The sequence below is a fragment of the Scyliorhinus torazame genome, chromosome 29 (assembly GCF_047496885.1).
Source record: "Scyliorhinus torazame isolate Kashiwa2021f chromosome 29, sScyTor2.1, whole genome shotgun sequence".
Classification (NCBI taxonomy): Eukaryota; Metazoa; Chordata; class Chondrichthyes; order Carcharhiniformes; family Scyliorhinidae; genus Scyliorhinus; species Scyliorhinus torazame.
Genome location: NC_092735.1, coordinates 30,613,595 through 30,640,761, shown reverse-complemented (window position 1 = coordinate 30,640,761; position 27,167 = coordinate 30,613,595). Strand labels below are relative to the sequence as shown.

Below are 27,167 nucleotides of genomic sequence, written 5' to 3'. Positions count from 1 at the left end.
GTTACTGTGAAAATCCTCTAGTCGCCACACTCCGGCGCCTGTTTGGGTTCACTGAGGGAGAATTCAGAATGTCCAAATTACCTAACAGCACGTCTTTCGGGACTTGTGGGAGGAAACTGGAGCACCCGGAGGAAACCCACATAGACACAGGGAGAATGTGCAGACTCCGCACAGACAGTGACCCAAGCTGGGAATCGAACCTGGGATCCTGGAGCTGTGTAGCAACATTGCTAACCACCGTGCTACCATATTCTACCAAGTTGAGCTAAGATGGTCTCAGATTGCGGGATTTTGATGGCACAGTCTGTCTGATCAATTCTGATATTTAGGCTCACACACATTTGTACGCAGAAATGACAATAAAGCGACTGAACAACTTTGTTTAAAACTATCATAGTTGGCCTGCCTCATTGTGCCTTTTGCCAACTTAAAAGACAATGCTACTCCCAATATTCGACACTAATAAAAGACAGATGAGTCATGCTATAACAATTTCTGTCAGGTAGCAATTCTCTGGCAACTCTTTTTTTTCTGAGCGAGGCTTGTTAATTAACGGTAATTAGCCTCCTAATGTTCCTGTCTTGACTATCCGTTCTGCTTTGACTCCATACGACATGCAGGTGTGCCTCACTGCTTCACACTCTCTCAGCTTGTCACCATTCACTGGCCCCAATCGAGAGCTCTTGTCGTTCATTATCAACTCTCTGGATTTTTTTAGAAGCCCAGAATTTCGAAGCTCCCTCTACGCTTCCCTCTTATTACAGGTTGCAAAGGAATGGGAAGAGGCCATTAACCCCCTTGAGGCTGCTCCACGATCTGTCAGAACATAGCTGATGTTCATTTTAACACAATTTTCCTCCCTATCCTCCACATCCCTTACCCAGCTGAAATCTGCCATTTTTAGTCTTGAGAGTTTCAATTGGCCCCATTATTTACTGCTTTATGAGGGAGAGTTCCAGATTTCCAGAAGGTTTCATCTTCGACCTCCCACCAATCTCCACCTTCAATAGTTTTAGAATGAAGACACATATGTCCAAAGGAACAAAAGTGGTTTTTTTCTGCCCAAGATGGCTTGGCCTGGAGATATGTATTATTCCTTGGGTCTGAATAAAGCTCGTAGTCTCAGCGAAGTCTCCCCACGTCAAATGTCCGGTACGAGATTTCTTGTAATTTCGATCTTTTTTTATCTGCATCTTGTGTAATCTTCTAGTAAGCGTTCTGACGTCTCCTGGTACCATGTATTATTCCTTGTGTCTGAATAAAGCTCGCAGTCATACATTTTAAGTATATGCTTTATTGTGTGAGTCCGTTCTCCAGCGCTTATACTATGTTACATCTGAGCTGCCTGTCTGTGTCCTGCTCACCAGCTGCCGTTCCTTTGAAGAGTGTCTCTGACTTCCTGTCTGTCTATATTTATACATCTCTCATGCTCCCTCTAGTGATTGCTTAGTTGTATTGCATCTACATATACACAGATATGCAGATCATTACAAGATTAATCTCTTACTCCTGGTGAACCCAGAACCTTCTGAAGTGCATGGGAGGACAATCAGCACATTGTGCGAGAGAAAGGTGGGTGGATATTTAGGGCTCGGATCCTCCTCACAGGAACAGTGAGACTGACAAACGTCCTTGTTATGGAACTGAGAGGATGGATGTTCCCCAAGAGAACATGTGGAATTATACAGCACAGAAGGAGACCATTTGGTCCGTCATGCAGGATCTCTAAAAGAACTATCTTGTCGCCACATCATGGGAGGGATGTGATTGCACTGGAGGGGGTGCAGAGGCGATTCACCAGGATGTTGCCTGGGATGGAACATGTAAGTTATGAAGAGAGGTTGGATAGGCTTGGGTTGTTTTCGCTGGAGGGGCGAATCTTACAGTGTGAATCTTTATTGTGTGAGTTTGTTTCTCTCTCCAGCGCTTATACTATGTTACATCTGAGCTGCCTGTCTGTGTCCTGCTCACCAGCTGTCGTTCCTTTGAAGAGTGCCTCTGCCTTCCTGGATAGGGAGTGGATAGGGAGCAGCTGTTCCCCTTAGTTGAAGGGCGAGTTACGAGGCGACAGACGTTCCAGGTGAGGGTCAGGAGGTTTCGGGGGGATTTGAGGAAAAGCTTTTTTACCCAGAGGGTGGTGACGGTCTGGAATGCACTGCCTGGGAGGGTGGAGGAGCCTCACATCCTTTAAAAAGGTACCTGGATGAATATTTGCCACATCATAACATTCAAGGTTATGGGCCAAGTGCTGGCAAATGGGATTAGATCAGCAGGTCAGGTGTTTTTCATATACTGGTGCAGACTCGATGGGCCGAAGGGCCTCTTCTGTGCTGTAATATTCTGTATCTGCATAATTAACCCCACTCCTCACAGCTCTTTCCTGTTAGCCGCGCGTTTATCCAATTCAATTTTCGAAACTTGGCGGCGAGATTCTCTGACCTCTGGGTGGCGGGTTCCTCAGTGGCGGGAGGTGGGCCACCATTGGGCGGCGGCTCGGATCTCCTGGTCCTGCCACTGCCAATGGGATTTCCCATTGAGTCCGCCCCACGCCGCCGGGAAACCCGTGGCTATGGGTGAGCTGCCGGCGAATTCCACAGGCTCACCACTCTATGGGTGACAAAATTTCTCCTCATCTCAGTTCTAAATTATTTATCACGTATACTTGGACTGAGACCCCTGGTTCTGGACTCCCCCGACATCGGGAACATCCGATGAATGCCGTCGGTGGAGAATTCACCCCACAACGTAAAAGGAAATTCTCTGCGTTTCTGCTTTTTAAGCCAGTTGTCTGAAAAACAGTAGGTGGCGGTTAAGACTTCTGTTGTCACTGAGAGAGAGAGACAGACTAATGGGCTTAATGGTCCATTAAGAGATCTCAGAAAAGAGTTGTAACCGCACCAGCTGATTTACCCACTGTGCACCTCCAACATTTTCTGCTTTCCATTTCAGACTTGTATTCGCTGCCTCCTCTGTGTCGGGGACATGATCAATGCCGGTGGAGAGAATATTTTCCCACTTGTGGGGGAGAGAGAAACTAGGGGGGCCCTAGTAAATGTAAATTCCGCCACAGTCTCAGAGGATCATCAGCCCCCGCCCCCGCCATCCTCCGAATTCTCCGGCCCCCCAGAAATCGCCCCGCGTGAATCGCGCCGCCCGCCTCGGAGAATGGCGAGGACCGGTGCAACGCAATGGGCCCCGGGGCCGCCCGAATTCTCTGGGCCGCGATGGGCCGAAGTCCCGCCCGTTTAACGAGGGTCCCGCCGGCGTAAATCAAGGTTGGTCCCTACCGGCGGGGCTGGCACGCGCGGGCGGCCTCCAGGGTCCTCGGGGGGGGGGGGGGGCGCAGGGCAATCTGGCCGCAGGAGGTGCCCCCACGGTGGCCTGGCCGGTGATGGGGCCCACCGATCCGCGGGTGGGCCGGTGCCGTGGGGGCACTCTATTCCTCCGCGTCAGCCTTGTACCATTCCGCGATGGCCGACGCGGAGACGACCCCCCTGTGCATGCGCGGGGATAATGCCAGCAGACGCTGGCACTCCCGTGCGTGCGCCAACTCGTGCCGGCCGGCGGAGGCCCTTCGGCGCTGGTTGGCATGGCGCCAAGCCCCTTCCCTGCCGGCCGGCGCGGCGCAAACCACCCTGCCACCGTCCTAGCCCCCGAAGGTGCAGAGGATTCCCACCTTTGGGGCGGCTCGACACCGGAGTGGTGTCCGCCAGGGTTTGCGCTGTTTTTTCCCGCCCCGCCGATTTGCGCAGAATCCGGTCCCACTTCTCTGACCCCTTGCTTTCAAATTCCTCCATGGTTCACTGCTGCGTAGCCCGTGGTACATATCGGTACAAACGACATCGGTTAAATAAAAAGGGATGAGGTCGTAAAAGCAGAATTTGGGGAGTTAGGAAGTAAATTGAAAAGTACGACGTCAAAGGTAGTGATCGCAGGATTAGCTCTAGTGCCACATGCGAGTCAGACCATGTATGGCAGGATATGTCGGATGAATATGTGGCTGAAGAGATGGTGTAAAGGGGAGGGTTTCAGATTCCTGCGACATTGGGACCGGTTCTGCGGGAGGTAGGATGGGTTACTCCGAGGCAGGACTGGGACTGATGTCTGAGGGGGAATCTTGGCTAGAGTAGTTGGGGAGGTTTTTAACTAAAATGGCAGGAGGATGGGAATCTATGCTAGGAGACAAAGGAGACAAAACAAGAACAAAAGACAGAAAGGGGAATAAGAAAAGTGATAGGCAGAGAAACCAAGGGCTAGAATCAAACAGGGTCACAATGAAAAATAACAGGAATGGGACAAGGAATGTTAAGAAGACAAACCTTAAGACTTTGTGCCTTAATGAGTGGAGCATTCGCAATAAAGTGGATGAATTGATCACGCAAATAGATGTAAATGAGTATGACATAGTCGGAATGACAGAGACATGGATGAAAATGAATATCTCTTATTGTCACAAGTAGGCTTCAAATGAAGTTACTGTGAAAAACCCCTAGTCGCCACATTCCGGCGCCTGTTCGGGGAGGCTGGTCAGGGAATTGAGCCCGTGCTGCTGGCCTTGTTCTGCTTTACAAGCCAGCTGTTTAGCCCAGTGTGCTAAACCAGCCCCTATTTAGGCTCACAAACATTTTGGTCTCCTTACCTGAGGAAGGATGTTCTTGCTGTTGGGGGAGTGCAGTGGAAGTGCAGTAGACTGATTTCTGGAAGGGCAGGATTGATTTATGAGGCGATATTGAGTTGGTTAGGATTATATTCACTGGAGTTTAAAAGAATGATGGGGGAATCCCATTGAAACCTATAAAATTCTAACAGGACTAGACAGGGTAGATGCAGGAAGGATGTTCCCAATGTCAGGGGAGTCCAGAGGCAGGGGTCTCAGTCTAAGGATACGGGACAAATAATTTAGGACTGAGATGAGGAGAAATTTCTTCACCCACACAGTGGTGAGCCTGTGGAATTCATTACCACGGAAAGCAGTTGAGGCCAAAACATTTATGTTTTCAAGAAGGAGTTAGATGTAGCTCTTGGGGCTAAATGGATCATGCTGCAGAGTTGTCTGAGGGAGCTACTGACTTGTACAAAATATCATTCGGAAAACTATGCCACCAGTCTCTGAGCAGCACAATCATAAATACCCTTAAGCCCCCAGACAGATATGCTAATTTTATTGGAGCCCTGTCTTTAATCACACCCCGGATCAAGGTTGTACCTAAAACACAAAGGCCGCTAGGCCAACCGGCCTACCGCCAACCGTAACACCATCATGGCAGACTGCCTCGTAAAATCCCAGTCTGTTGCCGTGCGTTCTTCCAACTCGCGCCTGCCGCCCGGGACCTTCCAGTCCTGCCGATGACAAGCCACTCCCCCCACCACCCCCACCCCCACCCCCACCCCCGGCGGAATCCCGCCCTCTGCATCGACCATATTGAATCCCTTTATTGTTTTAAAGACCACAGTTAATTCACCCTTCAAACATTTACACTCAAGAGAATATGGGGTACATTCCGCATAATTGAACTCTAAATCCTGCTTTCATATTGGTGAATCTGTATTGTTTAACATCCTCAAATCCCTTTACCCCTACTTGTTTTCCATAGAATTCCTACAGTGCAGAAGGGAGCCATTTGTCCCATTGAGTCTGCACCGACCCTCCAAAGAGCACCTTACCTAGGCCCACTCCCCAACTCCCCTGCCCTATCCCCACATTGATGACAACCAATCCACCTAATCTGCATATCTTTGGACACTAAGGGGCAATTTAACATGGCCAATTCACCTAAACTGCACACCTTTGGACTGTGGGCAGAATCCAGAGCACCCGGAGGAAACCCGCGCAGACATGGGGAGAACGTGAAAGCTCCACACAGGCAGTCACCCAAGGCTAGAATCTAACCCGGGTCCCTGGCGCTGTGAGGCAGCAGTGCTAACCACTGCGCCAACCTGCCGCCAACTGATTTCTTCCAACTTATTATCAAATCCATGCCAAAATATTACTTCCAATTATGTGCTGTTTCATTTTTGCTAATTACCCGATGTGCAGAACCTGATCAGAATATTCCTGTAAGTCTATCAGAGCAACATTCATCAACATGGTCCTGATCAACAGGTTAATGACCACCTCAAAAAATTCAGTTAGATTCACCGCCCGTGGTGGCCCACCCTGATTAGTTCGCACGGATCGACGTGCTCCATCTCTTCAAGCCCTGATGTGGCCTTGCTCAGGTCTTTGTTGTTGCATTGTAAAAGCCAGCGATTTAGCCCAGTGTGCTAAACCAGCCCCAGGTTCACACTGTCCTTGGAACGTGCCAGTCCCAGGTTAGTGGGACCAAACTGTGTTTAATATCATTCAAGTAGACTATTGAACTGTCCCAAGAACATTTATCCCGCTGGTGACAGAGTTGCTGCCAGTGATTTTGATCAACATCTAGCTTTTTTCTGTGTGTGTAACAAACAAGTTAATAATTGCTTATCCCATCTGTTATCGTGAATGACTGTCACGGACTGATTGAAGAAGACAGCCAGAATCAAATCAGTGTGACAGATGGACATCACCTACTTGTGTGAAGTGTCGCAATCCCTTCTGTGTCATTGCAAACTGTCCTGTTGAATTAAAGAGCAATGTAAATTGATGTCCGCATCATTAAACGGTCAGGACCAAGTCCTGGAGTCCAAGGATTTGCTCCAAATCAATGAGAAGCGAATTGTCAGGGGAAAGCAGACTTTTAATCAATCGAACATCTGCCATGTGTACTGCTTAATCAGTTACCGAGAAGCAAATATTACAGGGGTTCACATAAAAGAAGCACACTCGAGGAGTCACATCGTTAAATTTACCGCAGTTCTTTTTATTTTTTAATTGTACGGTGTGCCCACACAAAATGCAATGCTGCAGGGTGAATCTTTCTGGCCTGTTGGGGATAAGCCAGGGGGCAGCAAGGCTAGCAATATGGTAAAATGTAACAGTAAAGTCGCCACAGTCCCAGAAGGCCACAGGCTGCTTTCCCCTTTGAGGGGGAGAGCTGACTGTTGGTGATTTAACCTGAGGGTCACCGCACCTCAGGCGAGAGGCAAGGTTGAGAAGGCTTTCATGTATGGATGGGGTAGGTGATGGGAGCCTGACATCTTCCTGTTACCATGGCAGACTGCCTCTGGTGGAAACTTTAGCAGCACAGCGAACCACTGGGTAGTCAATTGAGCCACTTAATGGCCTAACCAGGTGGTTGAAGTTTCAGTCGGTGATTACTTTGGGAATAGCGATCACAATTCCGTAAGTTTTAGAATACTCATGGACAAAGACGAGAGTGGTCCTAAAGGAAGAGTGCTAAATTGGGGAAAGGCCAAGTATAACAAAATTCGGCAGGAGCTAGGGAATGTGGATTGGGAGCAGCTGTTTAAGGGTAAATCCATATTTGAAATGTGGGAGTCTTTTAAGGAAAGGTTGATTAGAGTGCAGGACAGACATGTCCCTGTGAAAATGAGGGATAGAAATGGCAAGATTAGGGAACCATGGATGACGGGTGGAATTGTGAGACTAGCTAAGATGAAAAAGGAAGCATACATAAGATCTAGGCGACTTAAAACTGATGAAGCTTTGGAGGAATATCGGGAAAGTAGGACAAATCTCAAACGCGCAATAAAGAGGGCTAAAAGGGGTCATGAAATATCTTTGACTAACAGGGTTAAGGAAAATCCCAAAGCCTTTCTTTCGTATATAAGGAGCAAGAGGGTAACTAGAGAAAGGATTGGCCCACTCAAGGACAAAAGAGGGAATTTATGCGTGGAGTCAGAGGAAATGGATGAGATTCTTAATGAGTACTTTGCATCGGTGTTCACCAAAGAGAGGGACATGACGGATGATGAGGCTAGGGATGGATGTTTAAATACTCTAGGTCAAGTCGGCATAAGGATGGGGGAAGTTTTGGGTATTCTAAAAGGCATTAAGGTGGACAAGTCCCCAGGTCCGGATGGGATCTATCCCAGGTTTCTGAGGGAAGCGAGGGACGAAATAGCTGGGGCCTTAACAGATATCTTTGCAGCATCCTTGAGCACGGGTGAGGTCCCGGAGGACTGGAGAATTGCGAATGTTGTCCCTTTGTTTAAGAAGGGTAGCAGGGATAATCCAGGGAATTATAGACCTGTGAGCTTGACGTCAGTGGTAGGCAAACTGTTGGAGAAGACACTGAGGGATGGGATCTATTCACATTTGGAAGAAAATAGACTTATCAGTGATAGGCAGCATGGTTTTGTGCAGGGAAGGTCATGTCTTACAAACCTAATAGAATTCTTTAAGGAAGTGACAAAGTTAATTGATGAGGGAGGGGCTGTAGATGTCATATATATGGACTTCAGTAAGGCGTTTGATAAAGTTTCCCATGGCATGTTGATGGAAAAAGTGAAGTCGTATGGTGTTCAGGGTGTACTAGCTAGATGGATAAAGAACTGGCTGGGCAACAGGAGACAGAGAGTAGTGGTGGAAGGGAGTGTCTCAAAATGGAGAAAGGTGACTAGTGGTGTTCCACAGGGATCCGTGCTCAGACCACTGTTGTTTGTGATATGCATAAATGATCTGGACGAAGGTATAGGTGGTCTGATTAGCAAGTTTGCAGATGATACTAAGATTCGTGGAGTTGCAGATAGCGAGAAGGACTGTCAGAGAATACAGCAAAATATAGATAGATTGGAGAGTTGGACAGAGAAATGGCAGATGGAATTCAATCCAGGCAAATGCGAGGTGATGCATTTTGGAAGATCTAATTCAAGAGCGGACTATACGGTAAATGGAAGAGTCATGGGGAATATTGATGTACAGAGAGATCTGGGAGTTCAGGTCCATTGTATCCGGAAGGTGGCAACGCAGGTCGATAGAGTGGTCAAGAAGGCATACAGTGAGCTTGCCTTCATCGGAGGGGGTATTGAGTACAAGAGTCGGCAGGTCATGTTACAGTTGTATAGGACTTTGGTTAGGCCACATTTGGAATACTGCGTGCAGTTCTGGTCGCCACATTACCAGAAAGATGTGGATGCTTTAGAGAGGGTGCAGAGGAGGTTCACCAGGATGTTGCCTGGTATGGAGGGTGCTAGCTATGAAGAAAGGTTGAGTAGATTAGGATTGTTTTCGTTGGAAAGACGGAGGTTGAGGGGGGGCCTGATTGAGGTCTACAAAATTATGAGAGGTATGGACAGGGTGGATGGCAACAAGCTTTTTCCAAGAGTGGGGGTGTCAATTACAAGGGGTCACGATTTCAAGGTGAGACGGGGAAAGTTTAAGGGAGATGTGTGTGGAAAGTATTTTATGCAGAGGGTGGTGGGTGCCTGGAACGCTTTGCCAGCGGAGGTGGTAGAGGCGGGCACGATAGCATCATTTAAGATGCATCTAGACAGATATATGAACGGCCGGGGAACAGAGGGAAGTAGATCCTTGGAAAATAGAGGACAGGTTTAGATAAAGGATCTGGATCGGCGCAGGCTGGGAGGGCCGAAGGGTCTGTTCCTGTGCTGTAATTTTCTTTGTTCTTTGTTCTAATTACGGGTCACTTTTATCCCCTGTGGGCATTTTTTCCAGGTCAGACCACCAGGTTAACCAAGGCAGCCTCCCAGTGGTTCCTGGGGCTGTAGAACATGCAACTCGAATCCCAGCTGCCCGTAGAAATTCATCACCATTCTCCGCCTGCTCCACTATGACATGCAAACCGTGATCCTCACCAACGGAACCACCACAGACCCAATGTGTGCGCAAACTGGGGTCAAACAGAGCTGCGTCATCGCACCATCGCTCTTGTCCATCTTCCTCACAGCAGCACTCCACCCCGTCACTCTGAAGCTCCCGCTGGAGTGGAGCTAATCTATCGGACAAGCGGGAAACAATTCAACCTCCGACACCTCCAGGCCAGAACCAAGATCACCCTAACCGCTGTCACCGAGCTGCAGTACACAGGTGATGCCTGTGTGTGCGCACACTCAGAGGCCTACAAACCATCATCGAAGCTTTCTTATATAGATATAGAATTTACAGTGCAGAAGGAGGCTATTGGCCCATTGAGTCTGCACCGTCCCTTGGAAAGAGCACCCTACTTGAGCCCACACTTCCACCCTATCCCTGTAACCCCTCCGAACCCTTTTGGACACTAAGGGCAATTTATCATGGCCAACCTGCCTAACCTGCACATCTTTGGACTGTGAGAGGAAACCGGGGCGCCCAGAGAAAACCCACGCAGACACGAGGAGAACGTGTAGACTCCGTACAGACAGTGACCCATGCCGGGAATCAAACCTGGGACCCTGGAGCTGTGAAGCCACAGTGCTAACCACTGTGCTACCATGCCGCCCCATATAAGGCAAGGCCCGAGGCATATGAAAGATTGTGCCTCGGGCTAAACATCCAGAAAACAAAGGTTCTCTACCAGCTCGATCCTGCCACACAAAACTGCCCCCTGGCCATCAAAGATCCACGGTGGCCCCTGGACAATGTGGATCATTCCCCATACCTCAGGAGCCTCCGCTCGGTGCGAGCAGACATTAACGATGAAATCCAACATCTACTCCAATGCGCCAGGTAAGTATTTGGATGCCCGACGAACAGTGTACTCGAAGACCGAGACTTCATCCAGCACCAAGCTCATGGTCTACAGGCAGCCGTGGTCCCCTCTCTCCTGTATGCATCAGAAACATGGACAATGTACAGAGACACCTCAACTCCCTGGAGAGATATCAGCAATGCTACCTCTGCAAAACCCTACAAATCCACTGGTAGGATAGGCATAACAAAATGAGCTTCCTCTCCCAGGCCAATATCGCCAGTATCGATCACTGGTCACGCTCAGCTAGCTGTGGTGGTCCGCATGCCCTACACAAGTCACTACCTAGACCGAAACCCCACACTATCCCCGTAACCCCACCTAGGGCCAATTTATCATGGCCAATCCACCTGACCTGCGCATATTTGGACTGTGGGAGGAAACCGTAGCACCCGGAGGAAACCCACGGAGACATGGGGAGAAAGTGCAAGCTCCACACAGTCACCCGAGGCCAGAATCAAACCCGGGTCCCTGGAGCTGTGAGGCAGCAGTACTTTAAAAAAAATAAATTTAGAGTACCCAATTCATTTTTTTCCAATTTCGGGGCAATTTAGCGTGGCCAATCCACCTACCCCGCACATCATTGGGTTGCGGGGGCGAAACCCACGCAGTCACGGGGAGAATGTGCAAGCTCCACACAGGACAGTGACCCAGAGCCGGGATCGAACCTGGGACCTCGGCGCCGTGAGGCAGCAGTGCTAACCACTGCGCCTCCATGCTGCCCTAGGCAGCAGTGCTAACCACTGTGCCACCATGCCATTACATGAGTAACAGTGTTGGGAAAAAGCTGGCTATGCGATGGCAATCTCTATATAACGTAACATTTGCAAGGGAGATTGCACATGAAGGAAACAGTTGATTCATACAAGGGGTTAGATAAAGTTGGCATTGTCTGGAGGAGCCGCTGTAGGGGAGAATTGGAACTGCTGTTAATCACTTAATATCTACAGGTGGATATTACAGCATTTGCGCTTGGCTCAATTAGGAATTTCTGGCTTGAAAACCTTATGCTGATGAGCTTCACACTTATGCACAGTCTGTGAAGTGATCATAATTATTATTTTATACCGTTTGATCATCGCAGAATTGTACATCGCAGAAGGAATCAATTTGGTCCATCATCCCTGGAACCATAGAATGCCTACAGTGCAGAAGGAGGCCATTCGGCCCAGCCAGTCTGCACCGACCCTCTGAAAGAGCACCCTACCCAGGCCCATTCCTCCGTAGCCTAACCTGTACAACCCTGGACGCTAGGCGGCAATTTTATCACGGCCGGAGCACCCGGAGGAAACCCACGCAGACACGGGGAGAAACGCAAACTCCACACAGACAGTCACCCGAAGCCGGAATCGTACCTGGGGGTCCCCGGCACCGTGAGGCAGCAGTGCTAACCATTGTATTATTGTGCAGGCCCTGTGCCTGATCTTTGAAGGAGTTATCTACTGGACCCCTGCCGTTCCTTCCCCCATAGACATCTAGGTTATTCCTTTTCAACTATATAATCAATTCTCTTTGAAAGTTATGACTGAATCTTCTTCCACATTCCTTTCAGGCGAAAACTTCCAGATCACAACAGCTCAATTCATGAAACAAAATTCTCCTCATCTCTCCTCTGGTACTTGTGCCAATTACCATAAATTTGTATCGTCTGATTACCAACCCTCTCGCCACCGGAAATAACCTCTCCAGTTGTGTTCTCTCAAAACACTTTATGATTTTGACACCGTTACTGAATCCCCCCCCCCCTTAACCCTCTCTAATCGCTGAGCATGACAAGTGCAGCTTCTAAATTTAGAGTACCCATTTCTTATTTTTTTCCCCAATTAAGGGGCAATTTAGCGTGGCCAATCCACCTACCCTGCACATCCTTGGGTTGTGGGGGTGAGACCCACGCAGAAACGGGGGGAATGTACAAACTCAAACAGTGACCCGGAGCCGGGATCGAACCTGGGACCTCGGCGCCGTGAGGCAGCAGTGCTAACCACTGCGCCACCGTGCCGCCCAGCTCCAGCTTCTTTTGTCTCCACAAAACTGAAGCCCCGCGTCTCTTGGTCCTTTTTGTTAAATCTCACCCAAGGCCCTTATCATTCTTCCTAAACTGCAGTTGCCTGAAATTGGCGCCTGCCTGTGATACACGCTGGAGACCCGCACTGGTGGAAAATTCTTTGAAGGTATCTTTTCGGAGAGAGCCGAGAGCGTATCTTTCTGCCTTTGTGTCTTCCAACACTCAATGTTGGGGAAGTAGCTTCCGGGTAAATAGGGTTTGACGTTAAATTGGTCTATTTGAAGAGTTGTTCATTCTTGTTGCCTTTGAAGAGGAAATTGGTTTGGGGAGGGGTACAAGCCGTTTTCTCCACTGATGTTTCCTTTTCCCTGAAAGGCTGCAGGTTTTCCATGGCACTCACAGACTCTGACATCGAAGTGAGTCATCTCCTGTATAATTCATGACTGACAGTACAAATATATTCAGGGCTTATTAAAGAACATGGAGCCTGTATTTTCTTTCCCTCAACACATCTTTGTACCGGATAATGCATGTCCAGTGTCTTTAACTTTGCCGCTTTACGTCTCTCGTGCAGGTGGTTCAAGTGAATCACGGGGCAATGCCACTATTTCTGCTGGGAGCCTGGGGGCTTTACAGCATGCCTTCCCCTCAAAGAAATGAGGATAAGGGCGAGAAATGTTTGCATATCATTATCCAACCTTATCTCCTGGCCCATGGAGGAAAAGATTTGGGCAGCACGGTAGCATTGTGGATTGTGGATAGCACAATTGCTTCACAGCTCCAGAGTCCCAGGTTCGATTCCGGCTTGAGTCACTGTCTGTGCGGAGTCTGCACATCCTCTCCGTGTGTGCGTGGGTTTCCTCCGGGTGCTCCGGTTTCCTCCCACAGTCCAAAGATGTGCAGGTTAGGTGGATTGGCCATGATAAATTGCCCTTAGTGTCCAAAATTGCCCTTAGTGTTGGGTAGGGTTACTGGGTTATAGGGATAGGGTGGAGGTGTTGACCTTGGGTCGGGTGCTCTTTCCAAGAGCCGGTGCAGACTCGATGGGCCGAATGGCCTCCTTCTGCACTGTAAATTCTATGATGATCTCAATTTATTCCCCTTTAATTTTTAAGCTGCTGGATGGAGACTAACATCAGGGTGCAGCTTAAAATAGAATTTAAAAAGCATAAATCAGTTCATTACGATTAATATTTAGTGACCAAATCTTGTATAAGCCACTGTACTGTGGTAATTACACAGCGCCGCGAGCATTGATACTCAGTGGGTGCAAAATGATGCCGTGGGCACAAAATCCGACGAGAGTCGGCGAGATCTTTTAAAACGGCGCCCCGAACTCGGGAAGGCCGACGCTGGGGGCAGGGCGGGCTCACTCCCAGTGTGGGACCCACCTCCCGCACCTTTCTTTTCAAAATGTTGTAAAATATGGCGGGGAAGGGCAACAGTCCAACTAGTGGGCTGCCCGCCGCTTTTCTCCCCTGAACCAACACTTTGAAAAAAAGGTGGAAAATTTCACCCCTAGTTCTTTCTTGGGTAAAAATAGATTTACTCCTTGAATCTCTCTCCTCACTCACTGATCATTGTTTTTCAACTCTGAATCCATTTCACTTCCTCAGCATATTTTCTTAAGTAACGTGACCACAGCCAGGCGCAGTTTTGTTATTGTGGTTTCGTGAACTGTCAGCAGTATCTCCTCCGACTTCTGAGGTTGCGACTATCCAATTAGAACAGCCAGCACTGATCGCTACCGTTTGTTTCCATTGTATAATGATATTATTGTCCAATTACTGCTATCCCGTTGCCTCAGGAGCTTTCAGCTCTTTTCCATCACCTCTATTAGGAGACTCCTTCTGAAAATCATGACCTTACCCCAACCCCTCTGGGGACTCAGTCAGTGTCTTTGTTCTAAATGGAGTCGCACTCAATCCTGACGGTGCAGTTGGCGTACACCAAGTGATCGGTAAACACAGCAGATCCCATGGCACGGATATTTATGGGTCTGTCTCGAAGGCCGTGACTCACACTTGTTTACGGACCGCCCTGCAGTGTTCTCACTCAGTGGCTATGACAGGGTGGATAGTAAGAGACTTTTGCCCAGACGGCAAGCGTTCGTGTGATATTCAATTGTTGGCGGAATGCTCAGCCAGGGTTCCAATCTGTTGTTCATAATTGGGCAGTCTCAAACTGGGACCTCTGGCTGGTAATCCAGATGAGGATGAGCAGGTTAGCTTCCTTCTCTCCTCTCTCTCTCTCCGCCCGCCCCCACTCTCCATAGGCCGGTATCAGTAAATACCCTGTTAAAGTCCAACAGGTTTATTTGGAAACATGAGCTTTCGGAGCGTTAGCTCTTTCACCTGATGAAGAAACTACGCTCCGAAAGCTAGTGTTTCCAACTAAACCTGTTGCACTTTAACCTGGTGTTGTAAGACTTCTGAAAGGGGCAATACAGGTGGAGAAGGTAGTCAAGAAGGCATACGGCATGCTTGCCTTCATTGGCCGAGGAATTAAGTATAAGAATTGCCAAGTCATGTTGCAGCTGTATAGAACCTTAGTTAGGCCACACTTGGAGTATAGTGTTCAAATGTGGAGGCTTTAGAGAGGGTGCAAAAGAGATTTACCAGGATGTTGCCTGGTATGGAGGGCATTAGCTATGAGGAGAGGTTGAATAAACTTGGTTTGTTCTCACTGGAACGAAGGAGGTTGCGGGGCGACCTGATGGAGGTCTACAAAATTATGAGGGGCATAGACAGGGTGGATAGTAAGAGACTTTTTCCCAGGGCAGAGGGGTCAATTACTAAGGGCATAGGTTTAAGGTGCGAGGGGCAAAGTTTAGAGGAGATGTACGAGGCAAGTTTTTTTACACAGAGGGTAGTGGGTGCCTGGAACTCGCTACCGGAGGAGGTGGTGGAAGCAGGGACGATAGTGACATTTAAGGGGCATCTTGACAAATACATGAATAGGATGGGAATGGGGCTGGTTTAGCACACTGGGCTAAATCGCTGGCTTCTGAAGCAGACCAAGGCAGGCCAGCAGCACGGTTCAATTCCCATACCAGCCTCCCCGAACAGGCGCCGGAATGTGGTGACTAGGAGCTTTTCACAGTATCTTCATTGAAGCCTACTTGTGACAATAAGCGATTTTCATTTTCAATAGAGGTTAGAGGTAGTCAAGTTTCCTGGCCCTGATGGAATGCATCCCAGAGTGCTAAAAGAGATGGCTAGGGAAATTGCAAATGCACTAGTGATAATTTACCAAAATTCTGGGGTCATCCCGGCAGATTGGAAATTAGCAAACGTGACACCACTGTTTAAAAAAGGAGGTAGGCAGAAAGTGGGTAATTATAGGCCAGTGAGCTTAACTTCGGTAGTAGGGAAGATGCTGGAATCTATCATCAAGGAAGAAATAGCGAGGCATCTGGATGGAAATTGTCTTATTGGGCAAATGCAGCATGGGTTCATAAAGGGCAGGTCGTGCCTAACTAATTTAGTGGAATTTTTTGAGGACATTACCAGTGCGGTAGATAACAGTGAGCCAATGGATATGGTATATACGGATTTCCAGAAAGCCTTTGACAAGGTGCCACACAAAAGGTTGCTGCATAAGATAAAGATGCATGGCATTAAGGGGAAAGTAGTAGCATGATAGAGGATTGGTTAATTAATAGAAAGCAAAGAGTGGGGATTAATGGGTGTTTCTCTGGTTGGCAATCAGTAGCTAGTGGTGTCCCTCAGGGATCAGTGTTGGGCCCACAATTGTTCACAATTTACATAGATGATTTGGAGTTGGGGACCAAGGGCAATGTGTCCACGTTTGCAGACGACACTAAGATGAGTGGTAAATCAAAAAGTGCAGAGGATACTGGAAGTCTGCAGAGGGATTTGGATAGGTTAAGTGAATGGGCTTGGGTCTGGCAGGTGGAATACAATGTTGACAAATGTGAGGTTTTCCATTTTGGTAGGAACAACAGCAAAAGGGATTATTATTTAAATGATAAAATATTAAAACATGCTGCTGTGCAGAGAGACCTGGATGTGCTAGTGCATGAGTCGCAAAACGTTGGTTTACAGGTAATTAAGAAGGCAAATGGAATTTTGTCCTTCATTGCTAGAGGGATGGAGTTTAAGACTAGGGAGGTTATGCTGCAATTGTATAAGGTGTTAGTGAGGCCCCACCTGGAGTATTGTGTTCAGTTTTGGTCTCCTTACCTGAGAAAGGACGTACTGGCGCTGAAGGGTGTGCAGAGGAGATTCACTAGGTTAATCTCAGAGCTGAAGGGGTTGGATTATGAGGAGAGGTTGCGTAGACTGGGACTGGACCCGTTGGAATTTAGAAGGATGAGGAGGGATCTTACAGCAACATATAAAATTATGAAGGGAATAGATAGGATAGATGCGGGCAGGTTGTTTCCACTGGTGGGTGAAAGCAGAACTAGGGGGAATAGTCTCAAAATAAGGGGAAGTAGATTTAGGGCTGAGTTTAGGAGGAACTTCTTCACCCAAAGTGTTGTGAATCAATGGAATTCCTTGCCCAGTGAAGCAGTTGAGGCTCCTTCATTAAATGTTTCTAAGATAAAGATAGATAGTTTTTTGAAGAATAAAGGGATTAAGGGTTATGGTGTTCGGGCCGGAAAGTGGAGCTGAGTCCACAAAAGATCAGCCATGATCTCATTGAATGGCGGAGCAGGCTCGAGGGGCCAGATGGCCTACTCCTGCTCCTAGTTCTTATGTTCTTATGTTACGGACCCCGGAACTGTAGACGATTTTAGTTTAGACGGGCAGCATGGTCGGTACAGGCTTGGCGGGCCGAAGGTCCTGTTCTTGTGCTGTACTTTTCTTTGTTCTTTCTTTGTTCTTTGTTCATGTTCTTACTGTGCCTACCCCAGTCCAACGCTGGCATTTCCACAGCACAGTAAATAACCCGGCAGGTGGTGCATCTAACCTTGCCCCTATCCTAGCTGTACCTTGATGCAAATTAATCAGCAACTTTAACAGTTACCATGGAGCTGGGTGATCAGCAAATGCAGCAGTTACCATGGAACCTGCACAGCAGCTGACTGTGTTTCATGAAGGATTTCAGCACGAAATATAAATATGAATGGAAAGGTTACTTCCAGGGATAATACCATGGCGACCTTTTCATTTCTGTTTGACTTCTTCGTTCTCAGCCCTTTTTCCCCCAGTTAAAGGTGTACGGCAGAGCTTCGGAGATAGAACTGTTGCCAAGGAAACCCTCTGAGCGGGATGTCCGTGGTCGCTGAGGGAGCACTGTGTGAAGCTGGGTGATAAGACGGCAACCAAGCTTCTGACAGGCGGCAAGTAAAGGAAAGGAAAAACAAAGTTCACTCCAAATGCCTGCCACCGTATGCCAGACACGAGCCGGAGTTAAACAGATTGGCGTTATAGCTTTCACCTTTATTGGAAGAGGTAGGATGTTTTTAAAACATAGCAACGGCAGCTCTGACATTTTCACAGGGTTGCACTATGCATTGGCTAGTATACAAGATTAGAGACTCAGGGGAATGGCCGAGAAAGTTGTTTAGGCCACTTCTCAGGGCCCAAATGGATACACATCCCAAAACGCTTTACAGTCAGGTTATCTATTGTTAATGATGGTGATTGATGAAGATTGCCAGGATGCCAGGGAGAACTTCCCTGTCTTCCTTCGTCATAGCGCCAAGAGAACTTCAATATCGACCTGAGAGGCAAGACTGGTCATAGAATCATAGAATCCAAACAGTAGTGCACAGAGGCAAGGAATGAGGAAAAACTTGGGCTGATATGAACCTTTCCACATCTTCACTGCATTCAAAGCTCGCAGCCAACAAAGTCTTTTGAAATGCAATCGCTGCTGCCTTCCTGAAAAATTCATAAGTTAACTTGGTTCTGCTGTGACGTTTACATTAAAAAAAAAACAATGCAAACTTATGGGAATGAGAACAGCTATCCTGTCCTCCAGATCCTAATTTAGAAACAGATCTATTATTTCCTGAAACGATTTCTACACTTCACTGAGTCGAGACCTGATCCAATTCCCGTTGAAAGCTTAAATTGAGTCAGTGTTTAACTGTATTAGGCAATCGACTCTTCCAAATGCTAACAACTCCTGGTTTGGAGAAGATTAGTTCATTAATTTTATGGATGGAAAATTGCATTGTCTGCGATCGTCTCAGTGCTCACTACCAAGCATGAGCTCCAGCTCGTGCCAGGAGTACTGACTTGTAAAATGTGCAAGGGTATCCGATATTTAGGAAGGACAGGCAAGAAAGGGAAAGGAGGTGGGGTGGCTTTGTTCGAAAAGGATGAAATTCGTGCAATAGTGAAAAAGGATATTGGCACAGACAATGTAGGTGTAGAATCAGTTTTGGAGTGAACTTTATTTTTCCTTTCCTCCCACCTGTCAGAAGCTCGGTTGCCGTCTTATCACCCGGCTTCACACAGTACTCCCTCAGCGACCACGGACTTACACCTTAAGCTGGTTTAGCTCAGTGGGCTAGATAGCTGGTTTGTGATGCAGAACAAGGCCAGCAGCGCGGGTTCAATTCCCGTACCAGCTTACCTGGACAGGTGCTGGAATGTGGCGACTAGGGGCTTTTCACAGTAGCTTCATACTTGTGACAATAAAAGATTATTATTATTAGGAGCCTTGTGCTCTCCCTCTTTGCGGGGCCGCTGCATCACGCCCTGCCCCGCCCCCTGGTGACTTGGCAGCCCGCCCCCAATGATGTCAAACCCCGCCCCAATCACATCAATGCCTTCCTGGCCCCGCCCACCCTCAGCTGACACAGTGCAAGGCACAGAAACCCCCAAATCCTGCTTAATTGCTGTATTGCTCTTTAACTTATGACAACAAGAAGCCTGCACTGTAATTGATCAATTAAAATCCAAGCCTACCTGTTGTCAGCATGACTGTAGAGAGGGCCTGGTTTCCTTAAAAAGTGTGTGTGGGGGGCACGGTAGCACAGTGGTTAGCACAGTTGCTTCACAGCTCCAGGGTCCCAGGTTCGATTCCCGGCTTGGGTCACTGTCTGTGCGGAGTCTGCACGTTCTCCCCGTGTCTGCGTGGGTTTCCACCGGGTGTTCCGGTTTCCTCCCACAAGTCCTGAAAGTTATGCTTGTTAGGTGAATTGGACATTCTGAATTCTCCCTCAGTGTACCCGAACAAGCACCGGGTTAGGTGGATTGGCCATGCTAAATTGCCCTTAGTGTCCATAAAGGTTAGGTGGGGTTACTGGGTTATGGGGATAGGGTGGAGCTGTGGGCTTATGTAGGGTGCTCTTTCCAAGGGCTGGTGCGGACCCGATGGGCCGAATGGCCTCCTTCTGCACTGTAAAATCTATGATTCTATAGTCAATATTGCGATCTGAGTGTCCGAAGGTGAGCTAACATGAGCTGATGACAATGTGATGGAGAAATCAGCCGATGATGTGATTGCTGCACAGCAGAGGCCAGTGCGGGCCTGAATGAGCCAGGGAAAGTCCAGGGTAGGAGCAATTGCTCCAATGAAGTGGAGTGTCCAATCCAAGCCTAATATCAGTGGCTTTGTTGGCAGCTTCCCGGCAGGATTCCATTCTTTCTCCAGAAGGACTTTTTGAAGACCAGTATTGAAAGTGATGGGGGAATCCATCCATCCAAAAGGCAGTGAATTCAACATGCACAAACAACTGAAGATGTTGATAACTCCGTACCAGCATTGCGAACGACTCTGCAAAGGTTTGCCAAGTAAAGGTTTCAAGAGACAGCCCAGCAAAAGCAAGCAAACTGCACGTCTCCAAAACTCTTAACAGAGTTACAGAAGAAGAATTGGCCTCCATAAAGAGCACAGCAGAAGCACTGACAAATTTAGTCGGGTTTCAAAACGCCGTGACAAAAATACATCCCCGCTGTGTCATCATGCGAAGAGACTGTGTGCATTCAAACCCAAATTATGCCCTAGAATCCAAATCTTGCAAATCGAATCTTCCAATTGAAATGTCCGAATGGACTGAGCCGCCTGTTGCTGACTCTCGAGACAGGTCCACACCAGTTGAATGTCATTTGCTGAGTGCTGAAGTCATGGAGCTCCCAGCAGGAACAAAACCTCGGGAATCCCCATCCAAATGCAAAGTTGAGGATCGCTAAATGGAATTGCATTTCGACTCCCAAGAGGATGGATTCTTTGTTGCGGAAGAAAGAGGGACAGAAACACCACTGGAATTTCCCGTCGACTGCCCGGCAGTAGATTCTGGCTTCAACTCTCAAATGGCAGAATTCTCAGACCAGCCCCCAAAGAGTGAAAAGTTCCCTTGCTTTTCGAACAACGGAAGCCAGCAGATAGAGTCCCCCTTGCAAGGATCTGGGAGCCAATTTGAAAATCGGCAGCCTCGACCATCCCATCAAAGCAATATAATCGGCAGTCGAAGATTGAACGGCCAACCTGCTGGATCAGGAATGGTATTTCCTGCCCGGTTTCAAACGTTGGTTCTCCAGCTCCTCCCAGGATAACTAAGTCGCTCCAAAAGCCTGGGGTAGTTAATCCCCAGCAGATGGAACTACAGATAAGGGCAGCACGGTAGCATTGTGGATAGCACAATTGCTTCACAGCTCCAGGGTCCCAGGTTCGATTCCGGCTTGGGTCACTGTCTGTGCGGAGTCTGCACATCCTCCCCGTGTGTGCGTGGGTTTCCTCCGGGTGCTCCGGTTTCCTCCCGCGGTCCGGGGATGTGCAGGTTAGGTGGATTGGCCACGATAAATTGCCCTTAGTGTCCAAAATTGCCCTTAGTGTTGGGTGGGGTTATTGGGTTACAGGGATAGGGTGGAGGTGTGGACCTTGGGTAGGGTGCTCTTTCCAAGAGCCGGTGCAGACTCGATGGGCCGAATGGCCTCCTTCTGCACTGTAAATTCTATGATAATCTATGATGAAGATCGACTCCTCTGAGAAATCATCACACCTTGACTCAAAATTGGAAATCACGGTAGAATGCCCCTGCAGAATCCCAAATAGGAGAATCCATAGAATTGGATCACACCATGGATGGCGCTGTTTCTTTGCGGACAGCAGCAACTGGACCTTGTGTTGAATTAAGAATAACTGAATTCCAAGTCGATATTTCAAAGCGCAGTCGGTTGCTGCCCAGCCCTGGCCTCTGGTCGAGTCGTCCTCTGCTCCCTGAAAACCATGATGCCGACGCTTGCCTGGTCTTCGCACCTCCCGACTGCTCACCTCTCGGCTCTTGCTCAGGTAGCTGGACCTTGAGCCTCGACGACGGCGTGTGTTCCTGGCCGGCTGCCGCTGGGTGCTGGCTGTATCTGGTGTGGCCTCTGTTCTATGGTTGGTTGCTCACCTGCCGTCCTCAGGCCCTGGCCTGGAGATTGCGGGTTGCCTGGCTGCTCCCCTCAGTGGCCGTTTCCCAGGGCCCTCTCCTCGCCACGCTGCAGGCTTTGCAGGTTTGCAATCCGAAGTTAGGTCGGCAACCTCACTTTGCACAGAAGTTCATGGACTGTCTATCCAGCTCTCAAAACAAAACTAAAACACACCCTGTAGCAGACAGCCCAAAGCCAAAGTAAAAGCAGACAGACAGCCCAGCTCCACCCACACTCTGACATCGCTGATAAACACCTATTTCTTAAAGGTACATCCACTACAGCTATTTTATAAACACCCATTTCTTAAAGGTACTCTCACATGACACTGTACAGGGCCTTGGTGAGACCAGACCTGGGGTATTGTGTGCAGATTTGATCTCCTTGCCTAAGAAAGGATATACTTGCCACAAAGTGAGCGCAGCGAAAGTGCACCAGATTGATTCCTGGGATGGCAGGAATGTTGTACGAGGAGAGATTGGATAGACTAAGCCTGTGTTCACTGGAATTTAGAGGGGATCTCATTGAAACGTCTAAAATTCTGACAGGACTAGACAGATGGATACAGTCTTATCCTCTGGTTCCTTTATATTGGTTATACTCCAAATACCGATCATACTCACGTGGTTAATTCCTCCTTCATTTGGATTTGGATTTTTGTTTATTGTCACGTGTACCGAGGGACAGTGAAAAGTATTTTTCCGCGAGCAGCTCAACAGATCATTAAGTACATGAAAAGAAAAGGAAATAAAAGAAAATACATAATAGGGCAACACAAGGTATACAATGTAACTACACAACACCGGCATCGGGTGAAGCATACAGGGTGTAGTGTTAATGAGGTCAGTCCATAAGAGGGTCATTTAGGAGTCTGGTGACAGTGGGGAAGAAGCTGTTTTTGAGTCTGTTCGTGCGTGTTCTCAGACTTTTGTATCTCCTGCCCGATGGAAGAAGTTGGAAGAGTGAGTAAGCCGGGTGGGAGGGGTCATTGATTATACTGCCCGCTTTCCCCAGGCAGCGGGAGGTGTAGATGGAGTCAATGGATGGGAGGCAGGTTTGTGTGATGGACTGGGCAGTGTTCACGACTCTCTGAAGTTTCTTGCGGTCTTGGGCCGAGCAGTTGCCATACCAGGCTGTGATGCAGCCGGATAGGATACTTTCCATGGTGCATCAGTAAAAGTTGGTCAGAGTTAAGATTTAAAGAACTGAAATCATGTTCATAAGGCAGAGGCAGATGAGATAGACCCAGGCTTGTCCAAGGTACGGCCTGCGGGCTGGATGTGGCCTGCGAAGCCCCTCTGGGTGGGCCCCGCAGGTAGTTTTCAAAATACTGTCAACTGGCTGAATTTCAATGCAAGATTCTGCTGGGAGCTGCTCCTCCAATCAGAAGCTGTTTCTGTCCTGTGTGTGCTACCGACGCACTGACCAGTGATGTATCAGCAGCCAATGAGGGGGAGAGTCTCTGATTGTGAGTGAGTGGTTGAGTGTGTGTAGGGGGGAGTAGGTGTATGAGTGAGTGAGTGACCGACAGTGTGTGGGTTGGGGTGAGTGAGTGGGTGTATGTGTGGGGTGAGTAGGTGGGGGTGTGAGTGAGTAGATATGTGTGTGTGTGGCTGTATGTAGGAGTGACTGACAGTGTGTGGAGTTGAGTGTGTGGGGGTGAGTAAGTGGGCATTTGAATGTGTGTATGAGTGAGTGACTGAGTGGGTGGGTGTGTGAGTCATACACCGACCCTCCAATATTCTGGTCATTTTTATTGCTTACTCTTTTTAACTCAACAGTTTATTGGTTCACATTTATTCAGAAATTGTTTCTTTCCATAAAACCTTTTCTTGAAATTCAGTTTATTGCTGTGATAATCTTGGGGCGGGATTCCCAGTCCCGACAGCTGTGTTTCCCGGCACAACGCACCCCCGCCGTTCCTGCGGCTGGCCATTGTGACCACCCCACGCCATCGGCAAACCCGGGGGGTGTGGGAGCGCTGCCGGCGAAGCCCCTCCCCCCCCCCCCCCCCCCCTCCCCCCAAGCACCAACTCACTATAAGGTGGCCCCACAATGGGGAGGATACACAGCGCGACGTCTCGCGAGATTGCGGCAGATCTTCCGAGGTGTGGCGAGCCGGGATAGATCCCGGAAGTGGGAAGTCCCGCGCTGCACGGCCGCAATGTGACTGGTAGACCCCGCTTCTTGTTTCAGCACCCAATCATTTCTTGAATTATTCCAGAGCTTTTGAGGTCTACTTTGAGGTCTATCCATGTGTTCACCACTCTCCATATGTTAAGAGAACTTAGAAACATAGGAAATAGGAGCAGGAGGAGGCCATTCAGCCCATCGAACCTGTTTCACCATTCATTATGATCATGGCTGATCACCCAACTCAATAACCTAATTCCGCCTTCCCCCCATATCCTTTGATCTCCTTCACCCTAAATGCCGTGGAAACATAAATTCCGAACACCAAATTGTCCTTTTATTGATTAGATCCCCCTTTAAACTGTTTCTAGTAAACCATGGGTGAAGATGTTCAGTGAACTAAAACCCAGGCATAAAATGTGGTTACGTTTTAAATAACTTCACTTTGACGCAATGGTTTTGCATGTTCATTTGTATTTTTTTGAATTGTCCCAAGCCATCCTTACTGAAAAGGCGAGGCAGATTTGGATTTCCACCAATATCTTTGCTCTGATTAATGTTTTTCTGCCTTGGCTGCAGTTTCTGTATTGTTCTTCCTCCCTGGGGCCTTCAACATCCACAATCACTCAAAACTTGCCATAGATTCAAAAGGTTAATTGAATCAAACATTGAAGCAACCGTTCCCTGTCTCTCTCTGCTCACCTAAACACTGTTGCCGCTTCCAAGTATCTAAATATTGCAACAATGCTCTCAACTTCACTTAGATAAGCACTTCAATGACATGTTAAAAACCACACAGCAGCAACAATACAACAGCAAACACTAATCCCGGCAATCAAGAGCTCTGCTCAACTAAAATTTACCCGAATTTGCTTCAGTTCAGTAGACGATTTGTACATTTAATTTGAAGTGATTGTTATAACCCCCACGAGATCCGCGGGGCCATACCGATTCATCTCCAGCCTCGAGGAGTACGAGCTCCCCCGCTAAGGTCGGGGGGGGGGAAGAGACCCATCAGCGGGATATTTGACTTGGGACATAAAAGCCAGCCCAAGTAGGGGCCAGGCTGGGACTTAAACTGTGCTCGTACAACCTTATTTAGCCCACACTTGGAATATAGTATTCAATCCTCATCACCACACTACCAGAAGGATGTGGCGGCTTTGGAGAGGGTACAGAAATGATTTACCAGGACGTTGCCTGGTATGGAGGGCATTAGCTATGAGGGGAGGTTGGAGAAACTCGGTCTGTTCTCACTGGAACGACGGAGGTTGAGGGGCGACCTGATAGAAGTCCGCAAGATTATGAGGGGCATGGACAGAGTGGATAGTCAGAAGCTTTTTCCCAGGGCGGAAGAGTCAATTACTAGAGGGCATAGGTTTAAGGTACAAGGGGCAAGGTTTAAAAGAGATGTACGAGGCAGGTTTCTAACACGGAGGGTAGTGGGTGCCTGGAACTTGCTGCCAGGGGAGGTGGTGGAAGCAGATACGTCTGTGACTTTCAAGAGGCGTCTTGACAAATACATGAACAGAATGGGAATAGAGGGATAGGGACCACGGAAGGGTAGGGAGTTTTACTTTAGCAGGCAGCATGGTCGGCGCAGGCTTGGAGGGCCGAAGGGCCTGTTCCTGTGCTGTAATTTTCTTTGTTCTTTGTACTCTTCAGCAATAAACCTTTTACATTAAACTCTCTTACCGGACTTCGCTGTGATCAGCTAATGGTAAAGTCGCCATAGTCCCAGATGACCATAGGCTGCTTTCCCCTTCGAGGGGGGAGAGCTGACTGGTGGTGATTTAACCTGAGGGTCACCACACCTCAGGCGAGGGGCAAGGTTGATAAGGCGGGGCCTTCATGAATAACCTCAGCCGGTACGGGAATTGAACCTGCGCTGTTGGCCTTGGTCTGCATCATGACCCAGCTGCCTAGCCAAGTGAGCTAAACTGGCCCCTCCACACCCTCCCCTCTGTGACCACTAAAGTGATCAGAGCACCCCTGGTTGCCCCCTGCGTAGTACTGATGGATTCAAGGGAAAGCTAAACAAGCATATGGGAGAGCAACTGAAGGATATGTTGATGGGCTGAGATAAAGAAGGATGGAGGGTGTTGTGTTATGTACTCTGGGATAACACAGGCTGCAACTCAATGCAGCTTTGACCAAAAGATACTCCAGACTTTGAAGTAAGTTCAATGCGATTTAATGCACCATTAGCACAGTTCTCTATGATTTTGACTCTCCTGCAAATCTTGCTATAGTAACTCAGTCTAACTAACCAGTCTGCTCTAAGCCACGTGGTGGGTGTGATGCTTCTGATCTGCCCCTGCCCTGCTCGTTAAGTGTCGCCTGTGGAAAGAAACAGAGCACGTGTGCCCTGTCCTTATATATGGGTTGTGTAATGCCCCCTTGTGGTAGTGTCACCTCTGGGTGGCTTGACTGCCCATTGGTCGTGTCCTATTCCAAGTGTTCATTAGCTGTATGTCTGCATGTCATGGTGTCTCTGGTGCTCCCTCTAGTGTTTATCATAGATTATCATAGAATTTACAGTGCAGAAGGAGGTCATTCGGCCCATCGAGTCTGCACCGGCTCTCGGAAAGAGCACCCTACCCAAGGTCAACACCGCCACCCTATCCCCATAACCCAGTAACCCCACCCAACACTACGGGCAATTTTGGACACTAAGGGTAATTTATCATGGCCAATCCACCTACTTAGTCGTAGTGTATTTACATTAACCCCTTGTGTACTTACAGTGATGCATATCACCACAGAAGGAAGCTTGTGTGGAGCTTATACATTCTCCCAATGTCTGCATGGGTTTCCTACGGGTGCTCCGGTTTCCTCCCACAAGTCCCGAAAGACGTGCTTGTTAGGTGAATTAGACATTCTGAATTCTCCCTCAGTGTACCCGAACAGGCGCCGGAGTGTGGCGACCAGGGGATTTTCACAGTAACTTGATGGCAGTGTTAATGTAAGCCTACTTGTGACACTTAATAAAGATTATTAAAGTGAGCAGTTTTGGCCCCGTATCTAAGGAAAGATGTGCTGGCCTTGGAAAAGGTCTAGAGGAGGTTCACAAGAATGATCCCTGAAATGAAGAGTTTGTCGTATGAGGAACGGTTGAGG

General features: G+C 48.3%; 1 protein-coding gene across 4 annotated transcripts in view; it reads left to right on the top strand.

The window, feature by feature from the left end:
• Positions 1-27,167, top strand: part of LOC140403995 (synaptotagmin-1-like) — a 194,246-nt gene that overhangs the window by 103,018 nt on the left and 64,061 nt on the right. Inside the window, exon 1 of one of the 4 annotated variants that reach the window (XM_072492324.1) lies at positions 17,863-17,999. The exons of the other annotated variants lie outside the window; for them this stretch is intronic. The gene's annotated coding sequence lies outside the window, so the exon portion shown is untranslated. Of the gene's footprint in view, positions 1-17,862; positions 18,000-27,167 lie in introns of those variants that run through there. 4 annotated transcript variants of the gene reach the window in all.